The sequence below is a fragment of the Cebus imitator genome, unplaced genomic scaffold (genome assembly GCF_001604975.1).
Source record: "Cebus imitator isolate Cc_AM_T3 unplaced genomic scaffold, Cebus_imitator-1.0 Scaffold220, whole genome shotgun sequence".
Classification (NCBI taxonomy): Eukaryota; Metazoa; Chordata; class Mammalia; order Primates; family Cebidae; genus Cebus; species Cebus imitator.
This window is the reverse complement of record NW_016107535.1, coordinates 2,704,938-2,727,183: the sequence shown is the minus strand read 5'-3', so window position 1 is coordinate 2,727,183 and position 22,246 is coordinate 2,704,938. Positions and strand designations below refer to the sequence as shown.

The 22,246-nt window shown below is 37.3% G+C and overlaps 1 protein-coding gene across 6 annotated transcripts in view; it reads right to left on the bottom strand.

The window, feature by feature from the left end:
• The window catches only part of TP63 (tumor protein p63), a 266,573-nt gene that overhangs the window by 173,840 nt on the left and 70,487 nt on the right, over positions 1-22,246 (bottom strand). The gene's annotated exons all lie outside the window — the stretch shown is intronic.

Genomic DNA, 22,246 nt, shown 5'->3' with positions numbered 1-22,246 from the left:
AATTATCCTGGTAAATTTCATTTTTAGTAAATTAAACATACAATATTGATAAAAGGCAGGAAATGCAGTTTATATAATGATAAATCACAATCTTTAGAATTTTTTTTCAGAATAAGGTTTAACACCTAGTATCTAGCAGTAAAGTCTGATACAAATCATGAGAATTTATTAATTAAGCAACACATTTGTGCAAATCATGATGAGGAGTAGGGGAGAAAAAGAAACCCATCACTGGTTTATCCTTGCCCCATTTTTTAAATATTAATTATCTGAGACAGTGTTATATATTTACATGTTGATTGTCAGTCTCTCCAGCCCCCGTCTACCCCACCATCTGATGAATGTAAGCTCAACGTAAGCTGATTGCCCTGGTCACGGATGCATCACTTGGAATAGTGCTTAGCATAAAGGTGTTCCATAACCATGCCTGTGAATGCAGAATGTGAATGGAGAAAATGGAGTGGATCTTAATCCTAGGTGCATTTAATTGTATTTCTCCTCCACTCTTGCAAAACATCTCTGTTATTGCCCCAGCTTCACTGTAGAGATGTAAATAAATTATTGGATAATATTATTCTAAGCAAAGTAACCCAGGAATGGAAAAACAAATACCATATGTTCTCACTCATAAGTGGGAGCTAAGCTATGAGGATGCAAAAGCATAAGAATGACACAGTGGACTTTGGGGACTTGGGAAATAGTAGGAAGAGGGTGAGGGATAAATGACTAGAAATTGGGTGCAGTGTATACTACTTGGGTGATGAGTCCACCAAAATCTCACAAATCACCGCTAAAGAACTTACTCATGTAATCAAACACTACCTGTTCCCCAATAATGGAACTAATTTTAAAAACTTAAATCACATATCATAAAAAGTAATGAATTAGGGACATTTTAACACTACAGAAACTTGAAGATATATTTATATCTTACATCCCTACACATAACAGAATTCCTGATTTAATCACTGGGGATTCATAAACATTTGTTGAATGAATGAATGATTTAATTCATACAGCCTGAAAGGGTTAGTATAAAGATATGGGTTGAGTAACTCCTAAGTCTTTATTCTTTCTGGAACCTCTGTGAGGAATGAAGTGGATACTTGCAAAAATGAGACAAAAAAAATTTTGAAAGCTGGGCACAAAAACAAAAAAAGTTACCTGCAAAAGCCCCTGAGTACTATGTTGTGATAACACAACCCAACAAATAAGGTTTCCAATGGTAATCCTGAGGGTGCACACTATTTTTCGTTTAAAAAGTATTCATTATATTCAGAAATACCTACATTCCAGTACAAAAAGAAACATAAATGCTATCTAATGAGTATATGTTCAACTATTTAGAAAACTCAGCTACCCAGAATAATATTTCTTAAAGGCACCTGGTAGATAAGTTTTGTTTTTACTAAATCATTAGGGTACTTTTTGTTCCTCTCTGATCAGGATTACATTTTGTCTATGGTACAGATTTTTCTTTACAGTTTCTACCAGAATGTTGGTTCATGGAGAAAAAAACCACATTTTAGTTTCTGGCCTTTGTGGGTTCACAGATTAACATGGTATATGGCACAGAGTGGGTGTCAAACAAATGTTTGTTGAATAAAATATCTGAAAAGTACAAGTAACAACACTAACATCAGTAACAGAATCAATAGCTATCATTTGATTGTTTTCATGAGCAAGGTATCTGCAATATGCCTGACAGGCATTGTTTAATTTTCACAACATCCCTTGAATTAGATACCAATATTATCCCATTTAATGGATAAGGAAAATTCTCAAGCTCACATGGCAACTGGGAGAATGGTAACTCTGGGTTCTTAAGGATATGGCTTTAGAGTCTGTAGTCTGTCATTTACAAGGTTAATAACTTTGGGCGAGCTATGCTACCTCTCTAAACCTCAATGTCCGTATCTGTAACAGTGAGAAGAGAATACAGTGGTAACCTACATCACTGCAGGAGGAAAAGGGTCTCAACTCTTTACTTTAAAATCTTTACTTCCCCAGTAAGAAGTAGTAGGTGTCACACTTTACAATTCAACAGAAATACTTGGGAGTACATTCGGAAAATGCCAGTTCTCTTTCTCTACCTCCAAGAGATTCTGTTTCAAATGATCTGGACTGAGGCTCACAAATCAGCACTTTAAACAAACTCCACTTGAAAACACATGGCTTCAATAATTACCTACATTCTAATCTGTTTAGAGTTTTTACAAAAGACAGAGAACCTGCAGTCAGTCTACATTTTCTCTAAATATCTGTCCTCAAATAGGCAAAACATCAGTCTTATTCACCGTGATGTCACTTTGGTACTTGAACAAAATAGTATGATGTATAATAATTAAATTTCATATAACACATACTGCATACTAGGCATTGTTCTAAATGCCTTATGAATATTTAATCCTCCTAACAAAACATGATAAAGTTGGCACCTTATACACACCCACGTTTACTAGGTGTATAACTTTGGGGAAGGTACATGAGCTTTCTGTGCCTTGAATAGTTCTTAATTATCACACTATGTTGACTCTCCTAGGAGTGAACAGAGGTCAGAGCCCTGCCTTACAGGCCCAATGCGTTCACTGGCTGGGATCTTGGGCAAGTCCCTGCCCCTGTTTGGGATTCAAGTTCCTCCTCTATTAAGTGAAGAGGGTTGACTCCCATGAGCTCTAAGGCCCTCTGGTCCAGGGATTCTATTGTGCATTTTGCAGGGGACTTCTGACCTTGTTATCTGATAAACTACAGCCCAAGGATTGCAGACACTAAAGGCACACTCATCCTTCTAAAACTCCTCCCTTATTATTTTTCCTTACCTGCCAATTCCAAACAATTCCTGCTGAGTTATTTGTCCTTTGTCCTTCCTTTTTCCTGAGGAAACCAAATGTACTTCAGTCTAGAGAGGGTGGATCAGCATTTACAGAATTCGTTTCAAGCCCTGCTGTCTTTGTTTTATCTGGTTCCCAGAGTGCTTCCACCTGAGCCCGTTTGAGCGTTATTACTCTTCCAGGAAGGCTCACCAGTTTCTTGACTCTCCTTGATTTAATTGGACTGGGGTAGTGCCCTCCTCTTGAGCAATGATACTCTTCTGACCTAATTCATCCTCAGTAGCATCTCTCCAATCCATCCTTCCTACTTCTCTACTTTCTTGTTGTTTTTAAATTCTAGGTTTAAATTTTCAGGATTCCTCTTTGCCCTGTATTTCTCAAAGCTGGCTACACATTAGAGTACCTGGGATGCTTAAAATACAGATGCTCGGGCACTGCCCCAGTCCAATTAAATCAGAATTTCCCAGACTTAAATCTGATCAGGAATATGACTTAAAAGTCTTGAAATTCCACAGGAGATTGTAATGCTTGGTGTGGTTCAGAACCATTGCTGTCTAGACTTGGAGCATCTCAGGTGGAAAGGATAAGCAAATCAAAATCACCTGGGCAGCTGGATGCTCCTTACGCCCAGGGAGGTAAGTCTGGGCATGTGAAACAAGCAAAAGCCTCCCAGGTGGTTTGAAGAAGTCTCTTTACGAAACAAAGTTCTAGTTGAACCTCCAAAGCAAGAGGGAACATTACACTTTCCTGCCACCCACCGTAGCAGAGCAACCCAAGGCTTCCTATTGTGTCTTGCCACATTTCCAATCAGAATGCAAGGAAAAAAGAAAGCATTGATAGTAAGATCCATATATTTTTCACTGTCTGCACTAACTAGCCAGGTAACTACGGGGGAATCCCTTTTTCTCTCTAGTTTTCATTTTCCCCTATGTGTAATAGAAGGTTATTGTATTACTAGAAAATCACTAAGCGTCCTTCCTACTTTATTATTGTATTATTTTAAGGCCCACAACCTATTGTTCCTCTCACTACTACACAAGAGCCCCAGTTCTTTCAACATTCAACTGACAACAGGCAATTCATCTGAGAAAATCTATTCATGACTCCTGGTGAAGAGCGTCCACTGTAGGCCAATAACTAGTGCTGCAAAGACTTCTTCAAACTTCCTTACTGCAGCAAAAACTCTCTGCCCAAATTGCAGATCAGGTCTCTAAATCTCTGCAAAGATTTTCCCTGTCTGTGTCCTCTTACAGCAACTTCATCGGATGGCAATCACCTCCTACAGGCAGATGCCTTTATGAAGATGGCTGGGAGAGACTTGTTTACGAGCAGGCCCTCTGGCCTCACCCCTCCAGCTGTCCAGTAATGCACAGAAGGTGATTCCAGTGTGATTGCAATGTGGCTGCTGGGAGCCTTCTGTTTGTTTGTTTGTTTTGTCTTCCTGTGAGATGGCTGAGTCTGTTAGGAGGTGCTGGATAATGAATGTGTAGCAGAGTCTCTCTCTATCCCCTCCCTACCAGCCCCCAGTCTACTTTAATGTAAGAGATGCGCTATCTAATGGTATTGGAGACAGGATGGCCTCTACTGCCGTGTCAAATCAGAATATTCTGTGGAAACTGTATACAAGTTTTTTCACAAGTAAATGAAATAGACTTAAGCCAATAATGATAATAAAAATATTCAACAGGATAAAAATTTAAAATCAGGAGTGTTCACAAGCTTTGATCTTTTCCTTCGATGATTCTTCCTCCTTGGCCTGGTTCTTTGACTTTTGTATCTGGGAATGATGGAAGGAGAAGAGAGATGAACAAACAAATTTGGCAATGATATTTTAGTCTATCTACAAAACAAAGAGCTCTGAGATAGAGGTGACGTGGAAAAATGAAAATCTTGTGGGCTGAGCTTGCTGGGGGCAAGAATTTGAGACAGGGTTTGGCAGAGGAAAAGTGAATAGATTGTAGCTTGTGAAGGCAGGAGAGAAGAGTAAACAATGAAAAGTGCTACTGAAGATTATGAGCTGGATCTTCTTTAATATCCTTTTAGAAACACAAAATAAATGAGATTAAATGAATAAAAGTCCTTTTAAGTTTTATGTGATTGTTCTGTGCTTCTCAAAGGCAGTACTGCTTAGAGGACAAACCCAGGCTTTATCTACATTTCAAGAAAGAAATTTGTTTTTTAAAGTTCATAGAGAAAAAAGGAGCATAATCCCAAAGAAAAGGGCTCATGAAGGAAATCTGGCTCAAGGAAAACCGAAGACTCTCTGAAGCAGGGATCTACAAACTGCTACCCACAAAATTACTCTCACCTGTTTTTGCAAAATTTTTAAGCCATGCTCATTTGTTCAGGGGTAGTCTATGATTGCTTTCACCCTACGACGGCGGAGTTGAGTAGCTGTGACAGAGACCACATGACTTGCAAAGCTAAAAATATTCAATCTGATATTTTAAAGAAAAATCTCGCTGGACTACCCTAGAAGATAACATTTTATGGCATCATCATGCCGTAAAATGGAAAGACTAGCTATGTTGATTGGTCAGGTAGAATGTTTACAAAAGAAATCAGGAGGTATAAACAGATTTTCGATAAATCAGATGCAAAAAGAGTACATATGAAAGAGTAGAGTATGGGCACAAAATCAAGGGAGAATAAACTGAGCATCATGGATTCTGCAAGCACAGATTAGAAAGCTTATAACTGAGGACACGTTTGAGTGTTTTCAGAAAAGGCTACAGATTACTTTTAAAATAAATGATCTATGAGTAGATACTCACAGATCATATGCAAAAGAAAGGTGTGATTGGTAGGAGCTGCCTGGCTTCCCAAAGAACACGTTCTCTCACTTATTGAGAACACCGTTTTTCTGTAGGCAGGTTTTTCCCTTGTGCACCTGTGGGTTTTGTCCTTGTCTGCATCTATAAGTTTTGTTCTTGCTGCAATTTTCCTCTTACCCTACACTTCAATTATGGCAACTGAGAAATTTGTGCTTTTTCGTTCAGTTATGTCTGAGAGATGTCAGAGTTCCTCACATAGAACTAGAGACATTCATGTTGCAAAATATTTTTTTATATTCTTATATTCTTTATATTCTTATTTCTGTTAAATAAACCCCTCTCCAAAGGTATCTGCTACATTTTTTTTGTTTTTGTTTTAGATAAATGATTCAAAGTAAACTTCAAAAGTGATTTCCATCTTTTTCTACCTTCCCCCCAAATGACGATCCCATCTTACATTTGTAAGTTCTCTGCCCTCAAGGAAAACCAAATCACTTATGTTAGTTAGCTAACTTAAAAAATTATATGTTTACATGTTTCTTTAAGAATATGACTATATTCTTTAGTAACCATTGAATTTCTAAATAATGTGATAAAGGTCTTTTCACTTATTCTGCTAAATGTTGTTTATGCACTATTCTCAGGTGATATGGTTTGGCTCTTTGTCCCCACCCGAATCTCATCTCAAATTGTAATCCCCACATATCATGGGAGGCACCTGGTGGAAGGTGACTGGCTCACAATGGCAGTTTCTGCCATGCCATTCGTGTGATAGTGAGTGACTGCTCACAAGATCTGATGGTTCAAAAGTGTTTGGTAGGTCTCCCATCAGCTGGCATGCAAGACATGTCTTGCTTCCCCTTTACCTTCTGCCAAAATTGTAAGTTTCCTGAGGCCTTCCCAGTCATGCGGAACTCTGAGACAATTAAACCTCTTTTGTTTATAAATTACCCAGTCTCAGGTAGTCCTTTATAGCAGTGTCAAATCAAACCCATACATCAGGCTTATTTTTCCCTTTAAATAATTCGTTCCAAAATAAACACAAGCTCACTCCTATCCCAGGAACATGTGTCCTGTTATTCATGGCTTTCTGGTCACTGCAAAGTTGTCCCTCGGAATTTTTCCAGACATTTGGTAATCAAAATCCATCCCTTGTAGATGCTTCTGATATATCCTGTAGTTTATTCTCCATAAAAATTGGTGTAAGTTTTTGTTTTTCCAATATGGACCTTTCTCCATCAGAACATTCTCTTGTTATTTTTCTGGAATAATTTTCCATTTTAAATTCTTGGAGTCTGACAGAGTGCATTATGTAGCAAGCTTTCTCATTTCTCCACATTAACACATTCCTTAATTCTATCTCTTGCATATAGTATGTTCCCTGTTACTACCAATTCTATGTCTTCCCTTTCTGAGCACAGAGTAAAGACTGACTTTTGGAGGCTGGATCCAATTTCAAGCTAAAAGAAAAAAAAAAAAAACTCCAAGAAAACTGCTTTAAAGGAAAGGGCTTATGCAGTGCAGAAGAGATGTCCTCCAGCCTAATTCCCAGATTTTACAGAAGCATTATGCAGCTTAGGGACTGAAGAAGCATGATTACTTTTGGTTAATGAAACCAACTTTATTTAATCAAGATGGCTATAACCCTAATTTCAGATTTTATCTGTGACCTACAGGCTTGTGAGGCCATAGTATCAGCGTATTGAGTTTAAAGAAATTCAAGTTCAGTATAGCTATATGAAAACAGTATAGCTGTTCTCCCTTCTCATTCCATCCAGATGCTTCTGGAAGCAGTCAGCTTACCACATCTTAGCTATCAAGCAAACTTTATTATTCAAATTTATTTTGTTTGTCCAAAATCATATGATACCCTCTCTCAAGCTGATCTCTTGATCACTGTGAAAGATGATATTTAGTACATTATTTATTGTGAAATGATCTCTGATTGATCCAGATGAAGTATGTGTTTGCATGTTGTAAAGGTTATTAAATAGTAGTAATAACTGTTTAATTCCAGAGATGTTGAAACATGGGAGCAGCTTTAGGACAGCAAACACTGTGTGTGTATGTGTGGGTGTGTGTACATATTTGTTTAGTTTGTACATGCGTACATTGATATTTCAGGGAATTGTTGCAATTGAGAGTGTGAATTAGATCTAAAGATACTTAGAGGCTGGCAGTGGTGGCTCACACATGTACTCCCAGCACTTTGATAGGACGAGGTGGGTAGATCACCTGAGGTTAGGAGCTCTAGACCAGCCTGGCCAACATGGTTAAACCCCATCTCTACTAAAAATACAAAATTAGCTGGGTACGGTGGCACATGCCTGTAGTCTCAGCTACTCGGGAGACTGAGACAAGGGAATCGCTTAAACCTGGGAGGTGGAGGGTGCAGGGAGCAGGGAGCTCAGATTGCACCACTGCACTCCAGCCTGGGTAAGACAGAGTGAGACTCCATTTCAAAAAAAAAAAAAAAAAAAAAAAAGAGATACTAAGAGATTCTGATAGTTCTTCCTCAGAGAAGAAAAGGGCTTATCATGAAGTAGATGAATTGAAAAAATTTTAGATAAGATAGACTAGTGCCAAGTGGGAAAAGAATGTAATTGAGAGAACTGTTAGTTTACTTTTGTTCCCTAGAAACATTGGGCTCTAAAATTCAGACTATCATAAAACTGTATAGTCCCTTCAGGGTAAGCACTATGGATTTCTTGCATCTCCACTGTGATGTGAATGCTGAAAAGTTCCTTTTCTAATGATACCATTCCAATGTTGAGACTGAGTGAAACAAAGAAAGATTAGCAAATTCTATCTCTTTGAAAGGAAAGGGATCATGGAAGTAACATTTCCAGGGCTTTTTAAAAATGAAATTCAATACACAAATTATGACATTCTTTCCATAATGTACCCAAAGTCCAGTGACTAAGAATCTTAACAAGTTTTATGATGAAACTAATTCAAACAAATTGGTCCTGAACAAATATGCTATTCCTTGAGGTTTGATCAAACTCAAGAAAAGAGTAAATAAAAATATACTTTATAAAATTGGGCATTATACATAAAAGGGAGGTATCTAATCAATTACAGGTAAAGAATATAAAGGTAAATAACAGATGCATTGAGCACTGATGAAGAACATGAATTTTGGAAATGTGGTTTTGCTACATTACAGATGTTTGATTTGAAACAAGTTGCTTAAACTTTTTAAGCCTCGGTTACCTCATATGGGGAACAGAGATAAAAATATTTAACATGCTATATTGCTGCATGAGAAAATGAGATGTATATAAAGATTTAAGTACAGTATGTGGTGGGTACCGAATAACTGGTGGGTAATGGTTGTCACTATTCTAAGCTAAAGTGGTCAAAAGTGAAATTCACATCCTTCTGAGAATAAGGAGCCAAGGGACATACACAGAGGAGCATGGTTCAGTTCCTGAAGCCTCAGCGCTCACGTAGACTTAGAATTATTTCTCAAACAATTTCATGGTCTCTTGATTTTTCTAACAAAAGAAAAACAAACTAAATCACTGCACAGAAATTTATACAGTGATAAATCCTTACTATTCCACAATAAGATTCATTGTGGTTTATGTATAGTATCCAAATTCTTCACATGGCTCGCTGCTCTAATTTTTAGTATCAGATTTACATACCATGGTGGCTATTCCCCAAACTACCACAGAGATGGTTTCAGACTTAGAACCCGTGACCTTATTAAGGGTATAGAGTAATTTACCATCAATGCCAGTTTGTAATTACAATCATCTTTTGCTGAAATGTATATACCTAAGAGGTCTTAATGTTTATCAAGGAATACTCCCTAGAATAGCAAAGGTAGCACATTCTTTGAGAGATCAAATCTGTGATGTTACACCTTATCTTCTCCTAAGTGATCAGAACATATCCTCAATGCTTCTTGTTTTTGATTAAAAGATAACTACAGGAAAAAAAAAAGTGTCATAATTTCAAAACAAATGCTATAATCAGACTTCTCACACAAAATCCTATACGGATATTTCCCTTCCAGCAGCTCTCTTGTGTGGCTTTCCTACTCGGGGTGACTGAGAGGTCTAAAATCCTTCCATCTAGTGGCTTAGCTGTCCTGTAGGGCCTCAAAGGCTTCCTCTGGGTCCTCTCTACCCAGCCTATGGTGAAGAGAGGCGAGGAGAAGGGAGAAGAGAGGGGGGAAAGAAAGGCAAGTAAAGGATTGTATGATAATTTTAGGACCATACCTGGAAGTAGCCCGAGGCACCCCTGCCTGTATTGCATTGGGTAGAGCCAAGTCTCAGGCCATGCCTAACTTCAAGAGAAGTTGGAAAAATATAGTTAACTGTGTCCAAAAGGAAAATAAAAGTTTTTTGAATGTCCAGCACTGTTTCTCACCCTGTGCTTCTCTGGTTGGGTACGAGAATGGTTGAGTTCTTAGATTTTGTTTTGTTTTGGGTTTTAGACAGTACTTTTGTTTTTTTTTAAAAAAGGATGCCTTTTATATGAATTTGTACATGTATGTTTGTCTGTATGTATGTACATACAATGACTGGAACTCTGAGAAGCAAGCTGAATTAACTCTTTGCCATTTATTTATCCCCTTCTTCAATACTCCCTCCCAAGAAACCAAGGCTCTCATATTTGAGAGAAGTTTGGGAAGATATAAGGATAATCTCCAACCAAGGAAAATATATCAGAAACTGTGGTGTACATCGGTAAGAGATACAATCTTGAAAAGGAGGCCTCTAAGTCACAACCAAGTCACTCAAACATTATTAGGATGGACCGAAAAGAAACTTCTCAGAATTTCCACGCAATTGGTCTACAAACATACACTGTAACAAATCTCTGTCAAAACAAGATTTTTTTTTCTGTACTTATCCTTTGATATTGATATTTCTGCATTATTCTCTGTTATATTCTGTTCTTAGGCAATGAGTCTACACCATGTGATGGAATAATTTCCGGAACAATTGCTAAAACCTAATCTCTGCATATGGCTCTGTAAGCTTTCAGGACAAGTAGAGCTCCAGGAACACTAAGAATATGGCCACTTTCCCAAATGCCATGGCAGAGAATAAGAGAACTTGAAGGTGGAAGACTTAGAGGCTTAATAGTACCTTTCCCACAGTCCACCTTATGAGGGTTCTGTGGGGACTTACCTCACACACAGACACACATACATACAATTCCACTTACATGGTGTCTTTAACTCATCTAATAATATGGCACTGAGTATCAGTGAATATCACATATAAAATGAAGAGTTGGGAACCTTACTTTGTCCAAATTACTTTTAGGTTTCAGATGTATCAAGGATAAATAGAAACTATTAAAAACATACTTGGGAGAGAATGAAGACCAGGTTTTAATCACTCTCTCCATACTGGACAAAAACTTGTTTACTTGATCAAACATTTTCTAATTAGTGATTTGTAAAGCCTCTTAGACTTAGAAATTGATTTGCTACTTATTTTATTATATTATTCTTGACTTATTGAAATAATATTCAATTATAAAAGTTATGAAAGCATCAATTATAATTATGAAGAGGGGTATAAAGTTATTCACAAAATATACACCTAATATAATGTTGTAAGTTTAACAACTGGATTAGACTTGAACTTGTTATTTAATCGTTCAACTGTGGTATATATAAGTCAAGCTTCAGTCTTTTCAAAATTCAAAATCAAATAAATTAGGGAGATGTGAAGCTTGACTTTCTGATGTTAAAACTGAATCTGTTCATTGGAGGTGAAGTACATTTGAGATTACTTCTTAAATGTTTGGAATAAGGTGAACTCATTTCACATGAAGAGAACTCAGCTCCGGAAAATGAACTATTTATCCAAAAACTCAAGGACCAAAGGATGCTATCAAAGCCTAGTTTTCTCTCAGCTCAAAACCAGATGCTCACGTGTAGATTGCTTACACAAGCTCTGATAATTGGGCTCTTCCCCACTGTTGAAACAAATTAGTAGTTTGTCCATTCACTCGGTAAACATTTACCAAGTACTATGATTTGCCAGACAGTGTGTTAAGTGTCAGAAATACAGAGAATAAATAGAATGCTATAAAAGCCAAAAGGCAGAGGTGCAAATGGAGATGAAGTGGCCATAAAGCCTATTTTGAGGTTTTTGGATTTCAATCCATATTTGACTATAAGCCAAATAATCAGGAATTCCAATCTTGACCTCTCTCTCTATGCTATACTGGTCTGGGAGAATTCTCAGGCAAACCTAGCTCTTTCTTAGAGCTTTAAGATGTGGCAATAGTGGAATTTCCCAGCACCCCTGAGTTCATAAACAGACCTCCCCAAGTCACTTAACGTCTCAGATGTTTTCAATGGCTCCCTGTCAAGACTGAAGCCCAAACTCAATGGCATGGTTTTGAAAACGCCTAATGATCTCACCTTAAACTAGTCTCAGAATAAAACAATTCATAGCCCCATCTTCATTTCTGAAATAGTCCGCACATCTTATAGTCTCTCTTTGCCTACTGTCTTTCAATCTGAAACACCTTTCCGTATTTTTTTACTTATTGCTGTGATCTGAATGATTGTGTCCCCCGCTCTCACCCTGCCAAATCTGTATGTTGAAAGCTAACCCTCAAGGTAATGATAGTAAGTGGTGGGGTTTTGGGGAAGTGATTAAATCATCACTGTCTCTTCTCATGAATGGGATTAGTGCTGTCGTAAAAGAGGCCTCGAAGACCTGCTATGCCTTTTTCACCATGTGAGGACAAAATGAGAAGGTGCCACTTATGAGAAAGCTGGTGCTCATCAGACATAAAATCTGCTGGTGCCTCGATCTAAGACTTTCCAGCCTCTAGGGCCATGAGAATTTCTGTTGTTTATAAACCACCCAGTTTATAGTATTTTGTTATGGCAGTCCTACTGGACTAAGACTTATTAATAGCCTAGCTGATCTTTATTTCTCACCTCAGAATATTTCAGAAAAGTTTCTTATTCCTTTCCAGTCAGAAACGTCTTCCTCCCTACTTCTGTGACAAACTGACATCTGTTACCTTGTGCAGTAGTTAGTTGTTTTCATGTCTGTTTCCCTTCCTCATAACTGAGGACAGGGAAATGCATTGTTGTACCTCAGTGTCTACCACTGTGCCTATTGCAGTGTTTGTGCAAGGTATGTGCTCAATATATGCACATCAATTTTAATTGTTCTGTGTTTTCCTTCTCTAGATTCAGTACTGAAACTTTCCAGAAGAAGGTCAGTTCAAGTCCTGCCTACCATTTAGCTACCATTTTTCTTCAAGTGACTTCCAGACTTCTTCCACATTTCTCCTTCAAACTTCGCTCTTCTCTGTCCACCCACCAAACCAACCTAACAGCTTCTGATCACAGAAGTTGCATCCATCTACCTTATCTCTTCCTCATATTCTTACTCAAGCCCATACAAGGCACATAACATCAATGTAAGAATCCAGCTAGTATAAGATAATAAAAAGTGTATGGGCCTAACCAGCGACATTATTCCCATAGGAAAGAAAACAGGTTATACTTTTTATTTATTTATTTATTTATTTATTTATTTATTTTGACACGGAGTTTCGCTCTTGTTACCCAGGCTGGAGTGCAATGGCACGATCTCGGCTCACCACAACCTCCGCCTCCTGGGTTCAGGCAATTCTCCTGCCTCAGCCTCCTGAGTAGCTGGGATTATAGGCACGCACCACCATGCCCAGCTAATTTTTTATAGTTTTTAGTAGAGACGGGGTTTCACCATGTTGACCAGGATGGTCTTGATCTCTTGACCTTGTGATCCACCCGCCTCGGCCTCCCAAAGTGCTGGGATTACAGGCGTGAGCCACTGTGCCCGGCCCCAGTTATACTTTTTAAATTGTCACAGCACTGCAGGCTGCCAGTTATAATGGTACCACGACAACACAAGGCAAGATACTATCCTGACAATTCACTGAATTTCTCCATTCTCTACCCATTTGTTTGCATTTTTCCTCTATCTGGAGCACTTCCAGATTTATCTATTAAGCCCCTCTCTTCGTCAAAGCCTGGAGCCAATGTTACTTCCTCCTTGAAATGTCTCCAACCCTCCAGATAAAATTTATATTTTTCCCATCTTCCTGTTGCACCTTTTAACAATCTAGTGTACCACTCATCACATCATCCTTGTCTTATTCATGTTGTCATTGTCTACCTCACCCAGCACAGAATCTTGCACACATAAACCCTCGAAATCAATGGTTAAATTAAATGCACACCTCTCGTATACCTCCTCTGAATAGTAGCAACCAGGTTCTTGGCCTAAATTCCACAAGGCTGGTTTCTGAAAAGCAAATTGTGGATGGGAAAAATCTATGTTATAAATGACTAAGTAATGGTTCCTGGCTCAACAAGAAGAACAATGGCAATATCAAGGTCAGAAAATCTTATCTTTGACAACAGATGACTCCTACCATATTGCCTTTGACATGGGCACTGTAACCAATGTGTCTATATACTATTTCAAACTCTCCAAGAGAACAGAGAGGCATTATAATTGATGAAAACACTTCTGATATTGGACTTATTTACAGTTTTTGGAGAAGTGAAAGGCAGTTTGATGAGTGTGCTGTTAAAACTCTAGGAACTTGGCAGCAGTCAGTGTACAGGAATTCCCCCAGCTCTGCATTTTTTAACACTGCTGTGATTTGTAGACATCACTATTTAATGAAGCACACAGCTGTGTAAGATGAGCAGGAGGTGGAGTTTGGCAATGAAGGGCCAGCAGGAAATCTGGCAACCCATGTCATCTGGAATTTCCCTGACTCTGTTGAGTCACCCCTCCTTCCATCACCCTCCTCTAGATCAACCTTCAGGCACTCTCTGAGATGACCATTTTAATCACATAAATAACTGTGTAGAGAAATTGCAGTGTACGTCATGCACTTTAACACATCTTTAGCAAGTATATTTTTGTAAGTCCAGGAACTATATTTGAACAAACCAGCAAGATAAATTAATAAATGATCCAAAACTTCAACTAAAACAGTAATGGAAACATTGAGGGAAGCTAAAAAAAAAAAAAGTCTATTTGGTTAACATTATAAATTACATATTTTAATTAATATCCCTGCCCTTTTCTATTTTAATTGCTAACATGTTTCCAAAGCAGGAATCTGAAAGGAGGAACCAAGTGGTGTCCTGTAAAGCTGAGTTTTGTACCTGAGTTCAAATCCTAGCTCAGCCACATATTGATTATAAGATTCAGGCAAGTTATATTGCCTCTTTCAGCTATATTTTCCTCCTCTACAACATGGAGATAATATATATCCCCTAGACCTGGTAGGAGGGTTGCCTGACAATGTATACTTATAAGGGACACAGTGAAGGTATGTTTTCTCTTTTTCTTTTCTCTCCCCATGCCTTTCCCTAACACATACACAGACTTCTATGATTTAATAGCATAGTCCAAGTCTAGTGAAACATGGACCATTTTTGAACACATAATAAATTCAAATAATTACTTGACATCTGGAGTGTCACACAACACACTATTTTTGCTATTACTAAGTAAATGATATGGTTACAGTGTCTTTAAATAACTCAAAACATTTATTGATAAATATGTTTATTCATTTATAAAATATTCCTATAAAGTATAAACAAGGTAATGCATGTCCATCTTTTAGCTGGAGGAAAAGTGAGCAAAGGTTAAGTCATAAATCCATCTTCAAAGGAGAACTACAATCCTGAGTTATATATCCCTTACTGTAGCTTATCCAACTTATATTGCCTCTCATGTATGCCTCCTAAAGGGTCTGCTCAGGAATTATATATCAGAGAACAGGACTAATAATTTGCAGAAACATTTATTAAGGACAGTATAAATGTAAAAAGAAACTGTAATTCTTTGAAAAAGCAAATAAAAAAGTTATCTTTACTACATTTTCCATTAAGAATAAATAACATAAAACTCTCTTAAAGACAGATTTAACATAAAAATGAAGAAAAATTAAAGCTGTAATATTATACTTTGGTTTCGGATTTTTGGCTTTAATGTGGAAAAGAATGCAAAAAAAATCATAAACAGGACAACAGAATGATGAAAGGATTAGACAGGAATATAACCTTAATGTTTGTTCTGTGAATCAAAGCTGTAACAAATTTACTAATTCAATTTTTTTGGAAAAAAAAAAGCTATTTAGATTCAGAATAGAAAACCATCATAGTAATTTGTTCTAAAAGCAAACAAAATCATACCAAAAGGGGAAAGTAGTAATTTATTTAATATTGTGTCTTCCTTGTTCTCAAAAAAGCTGAGTAATAATTACATGCAAAAATTCATATTTCAGCTGATATACATTTAAACGATATACAAGAAAAATAATATATCATAAGATAATGGATTAAAGTGAGATGATGAAACAAAACAGCAAAAACAAGAATGAATTTACGTCAGTATGGGGGATAATACCATAATAAAATCTATTCCACGTATGTAAGAGGATTGATTTTGGTGGAAACTGTGAAAAAACAAATTGACACTCTAAAATTCTTGAACATAAGGTAAGGGTTCTTAACTCTAGTGTTCTAACAGTGTCTCTGAGCCATGAAGCAATGTGTGGGTATAAAGAAGTCTATGAGGAATCATCATATTTTAAGTCTTATAAAAAATGAAAAATTTCCTTCCTTTGCATATATTTTTTAGTAGTTTAGGCAATGTTCATTATAGATTCTAGTAGAATAGTGGATAATGACAGAATTAATGAATGAAATCTGTGTCTCAGAGTGCCAGGTAGTTTTAGGAGTTCAAGACCCTGCCCAGTCTACTCTTAAAACACTTATACACCTGTAATCCCAGCACTTTGGGAGGCCGAGGAGGGTGGATCATGAGGTAAGGAGATCGAGACCATCCTGGCCAACTTGGTAAAATCCCATCTCTACTAAAAATACAAAAATTAATTGGACGGGGTGGCAGGCACCTGTAGTCCCAGCTACTCAGGAGGCTGAAGCAGGTGAATTGCTTGAACCTGGGAGGCAGAGGTTGCAATGAGCCGAGATTGCACCACTGCACTCCAGCCTGGCGACAGAGAGAGGCTGTGTCTCAAACAAAACAACACAAAACAAAACAAAACAACAACAAACCCTTGCATGGTTGCATGTGCTTCCCTTTATAGCCTGTCCATTCACGGTCAGCAAACATGCTTTACAGGTCTATTTATGTCAGGTACCACCAGCCACTTGGGCATGCCATCTCTCAGTAAGGATATGTCATTTGAGGTTTTCCTCAGAAATTAGATGCATCCATTCCAGAGAAGAAATTAATCCACCAAATTGAATACTGCTGTATGCCAATCATACTGTTTAGGTGTTGGCACAACCTGTATAAAGACCGAACCGAAAATCAGACTGTAGATAACAAATGAGAAAACAGAAAGATAGATTTTGGTTTCTTTCAAACTGTTGTTCACAAAACAACAGGTTGATTTCCTTAAGTCAGTGTATTTCTCATGACTACTACTACTGGCAGAGAAATTGTTTGCTGAAACTGGTTCCAAGTTTGAAGTTAAAAGATTGTACAAATTGAATTCAATGGTAGTAAACCATTTTTAAGCTCTAGATGTTGTCAAGCCTGCTTTAAAAGATGATTTTTCACTCTGCTGGTTGAGATCATAAAAACAACTTAGTGGGCTACAGTCAGCTTAAGAAAATAAAGAAGGAATTAAAAAAACATAGATGACCCTGAAATGTAATAAAATGCAATGGAACAACATGGAATATATCAGATTTCACTGCATGTAATATGAACAAGTATTGTTTTATGAAAATTTGGGATTCATCTTATAGATATTTGTATGTCTTTATGTATGTATGTCTACAATGCACAATGCCACATAAACAGAGTATTTTTATTATAGCTAGTGATCCAAAATATTGGCAAGTCACTCTAAAAAATAGTTGAGGTCCATTTTAAATTAACAAGAAATATACATAAGTAACTTTTTTAAGGTCTAAGTTTAGGTGATATATTTGCCTTATTGATGTTTAATTTGTTATATTTGTGGTTATGATAGTTATGACATTAGTATTAATATTTAGAATAATTTTGTTTTTAAAAGTAATCATTTTCTAAGATAATAATCTAAATTTCAAATTAGCAGCATTCTGATTAGGAAGCTTTACTATGAAATATGTAAGAGAGCAAAAATTTGATTATACTATAGACATATATATATATATATATATATATATATATATATATATTTATATATATCTCCTTATCGTCTGACACAGTAAATGCATGTCTGGGATTATCTCCAAAAGAAAATTAGTGAAACAACAAAAATATACAAATGTATATAGATAATGACTATAGATCTGTTAATAATAGCAAAGAGTATGTAATTCACCTATAATTCCACATAAAAATTTAGGTTTATAATATTCTGACAAATCTACGTAGTACAATATTATATACAGTAATTAAAATGATTACTCTGTGGTAAATTCAGAAAAATGCATATATGATTCATTTAAGTAATGTAATTTTATCGGTGCTGTGATTACAGATATGAAAATATTATGCAGGCATCTAGCTAGAGTTTGGAAGGGAAAAGAAAAATAGAAATATTTAATTTGCTGAAGTAATAAAATAGTAGATGCTTTTTAAAATAATTCCATGTTTAACTAGTATTATTATAAAACTATACTACTAAAACTGATCATGTCTTACTGTGGTTCTAAAATCCACCCCATATTGACAACAGTTATCAGCAAAGCTAAAATGCTTCATCTGTATATATACTGCTAAAATCTTCTGAAAATGAAGTAGCGAAAGAATACTTTTAAGGAATCGTAACAAAATAATGCAAGACGTGTTATACAATTTGGGGCCTTTCAGCATGTACTAGAAATTACACAAAATACTGAAGATTTTTTCCCCTGGATTTGGTCTATCTGGGCTTTCCATTGAAGTATCAGAGATCTAGCGTCAGAAGGACTCTTGCCTTAGGCAATGTTACTAGTCCTCTCTCTGGCTCTCCCTTATCTATCAAACAAAACTAGCGATAACCTGTGTCCCTTGGTCTTAGAGTTTTAAGTTTGCCTGGCTGATATGTAGGATATAGCAAATTCTGAATCTGATTTATTGGTACTCGATGGAAAAAAGTATCCCCGCATCAGATGTATTGTTGGATGTCACAAGATGCAGAGAGACCACGGCAGCAGATGGAAAGAGTCTCCAAGGAAAAAAAAAGGAATTAAGAAGTAAGTTTACTGCCCAGTGAGATGGCTCATACCTATAATCCCAGCATTTTGGAAGGCCAAGGCCAGCAGATCATGAGGTCAGGTGTTGAGAACAAGCTGGCCAACAGGGTGAAACCTCGTCTTTACTAGAAATACAAAAGTTAGCTGGGCACGGTGGCAGGTTCCCTTATTCTGTGGGAGGCTGAGGCAGGAGAATCACTTGAACCCAGGAGGCGGAGGTTGCAGTGAGCAGGGATTGTATCATTGCACCCCAGCCTGGGTGACAATCCGTCTCAAAAAAAAAAAAAAAAAAGGAGAAGTAAGTCTACAATGGCAAGCTGATCTCTCTCTCTTTTTTATTTTTATTTTTTGCTTAAATAATGTTTGCTGTAATTGTCATACTGTTCAACAACTGTTTGTATTTGTGGGAGATGGTGGGCTGGTAGAGCTGAAACCAGAGGGCAATTATAAATTAATACAATGTAATATAAAAGTTTTCTCCGTACTTAAAATGCACAATTCAAAACAGAGTGGGAGAATTCCAAACTTTGTTAGACATGGTATCTGCATGGGAACTACAGCATTAATAAATTTTTCCTTAATTTGTAAATCAGGTCAATGTCAGCCTTCTTTTTGGATATCCCAGTCCCTGAAATGTCACAGGTGCTGTTGAAGAGTGCCTGGCATTGTGAATTCACAGTAGGCTGACACTTTCTCCCACATATAATGAGCAATAGAAAGTGGCAAATGATCTCCTTTCAGCTCTAAGCCAGTGTTCCTTTCTACCTTTTGACATACAAAAAGTCTTAAACACACCTGGAGAAGTCAGGGTATTCCCTTCAGAAGATTTTTCTTTATCAAGGGTCTTGAAAACAACAGATTCCTTTTAAGCGTTCTAAATATAAATGCATATCTTACACTACACATGTTCCTTAAAACTCCATATGCTCTCCCATTGACCAGAGGTTCTGATCTGGGATGGGAGGTGGGCACTGTGTAGGTGAGAACGGCTGCTCTGTCCTCAGGGGCAACTTCAGGTATCATCAGGAAATGTTTTAGGCATTACCAACCATAAGCTAAATAACCATGAATTAAAAGAATTGAGTAAGAATGAAAAGAAAAAGAATTGAATAAGAATGAAAAGGAAAAGAATAAAAATGAAAAGCACTGAAATTAAGAAAAAACTCAAAGTTAGTCATTACTTGCTATGCACTAAACACTAGGCATTATCTCATTTAAACTTTACACTAATCCTATAGCATAGGTCTGTTATTATCCTCATGTTACATGTGAAGAAACTGAGGCTCAGAGTGGTTAGGCAATTTGCTTGTAGGGCATACCCAGTAAGGGGAGCTGAGGTCATACTCGTTCTGACACAAAGTCTAAGCTCTTAAGTCTGTGCTACACGGCTTCTCAGATGGCTTGAGCACTGAAAACCCTGGGTTGTTACTTGCTAAATTAGGTTTTTAATGATGGCATGTTATCTATAAAAATATTATACAAACATAAAAAATATTAAGGAAAATCATATATCTGGGTAAATGTAAATTTAAAAATCATTGCATTTTACAAATGTTTGGAACATGAGGTTTCTGTGATTTTTATGCTTCTCAAGAAGAAAGAAAGTGATAAACCACCTGTAGGCTTTTTTCTAGCTGGCTAGCCAGATTTACAGAAATTTATCGAAGTTTTTACGGATGAGAACTTTTAGCCTATTTTATTCGTTTTATTCTTTCAAATACTTTTAAAAGCATTTTCTAGTAGCCAGCACTGTGCTAAGCTCTAAGAAAACCAAATTCAGTGAGAGTGTCCGAAGTGTGAAAAATTACATACAATTTAAAAGTATGCCGGTCACCCATTCTGTCGAGGAATGTTTATTGAGAGTGTGTTCTGTGCTGAGAACTGTGCAGGGCCCTGAGGAAATAAAGCTCTGTGCAAAAGAACCTTGTCCTTCCTTAAATTTATAGCCTAGTGAGGAGACAGACATTAACCAAGCACAGTAATTGCTCTCATAGAACTTAGACAATTGCATGAAGCAAAAAATAGAGGGTACAATGAAAGGACGTATCAGGGGAGCCTAAGCCTGATATCAAGGTAGGTTTCCCTGAGATACTGATGTTTAAAGTGAGATCTGAATGACAGGTAGTTGTTATCTAAGTGGTGGATTATCTAGAAAGCTGGAGAAACGACTTTGTAGCCTATGGGTGGCTTCACGAAGGAAGTAATGAAAATTGAGACTTGAAAAGTTAATTCAGTATCACCATGTAGAGAACCAGAAAAAGAACGTTGTGGGAAGAAAAATAGTATAAACCAACATGACCTTACTACTTAACCGTTTAGGTTGGAGCAGGATAGCCACACGCATATACACACACTACTGCATACGGGCAACCTTACTCTTCTCCCACTGTTTTAGCTCTTATCATCTGGCCTATTGCACTGGGCTAGCTGAAGTGGAAGCAGTATCTGGTTAGTAAGTAGAAACGGGATATGTATGTCTTGGTTGTCCAAATGTGAACCCAAAGAAATGATCTTTGGGACAGGGAAAAACAAAGTGTCTTTAATTTACACTAAAGCGTAAGTGATTAGTATAGGGTCCTTTCTAGAAAGTGAATTTTTATTAGAGAACTTGAGGCTGTCTCCCTGATTGTTGATTTCCCATCGGAGGCCAGGATGAGGTGGTAGAGACTCATGTTTTGGCCTCAGCTTTTCCAACAACTCACCGTAGAACTCTGAATAAGTCACGATCACTTTCTTAGCTTCTATTTGTTTGTCTTTAGAGAAAAAGGATACAAGTGTCATTGCTCTAAATTCTCCTATAGAATATTGACAATGCCGTGACCAAAATATGGGGTGTTTGTGCACTTTCTGGCTCTTCTCTGTATTCGAATATAAGGATCTGGATTTAGAAAACTGCTTTTATTTGAAGTTCTAATGACTGCCTTCGACTTTTTCTTTCAATCTCATCTTATACAAACCCTACTCACACTGGCAGCCACTTGCCTTTTCTTTCTTTTCAATAGAAAGACCTATGGATTGGGTCCCTAGAAAATAGTAGCAGGGAGAGGGCTATCTATCTATCTATCTATCGATCGATCGATCATCTATCTAACTATTTTAGGTAAGGTCTCATGCTCACCCAGGCTGGAGTGCAGTGGCATGATCTGGGCTCTCTGCAATGTTCACCTCCAGGGCTCAAGCGAGCCTCCCGTCTCAGCCTCCTGAGTAGATGGGACTACAGGCGCATGCCACCACACCCAGCTAATTTTTGTATTTTTATTAGAGGCAGGGTTTCACTATTTTGCCCAGGCTGGTCTCAAACTCCTGAGCTCAAGCAATCTGCTGGCCTTGGCCTCCCAAAGTGCTAAGATTACAAGCATGAGCCACAGTGCCCAGCCTGAGAGAAGTTTATGAACATAGAATGGGATTTGTAGTTAGCCCTGGTCCCAGTT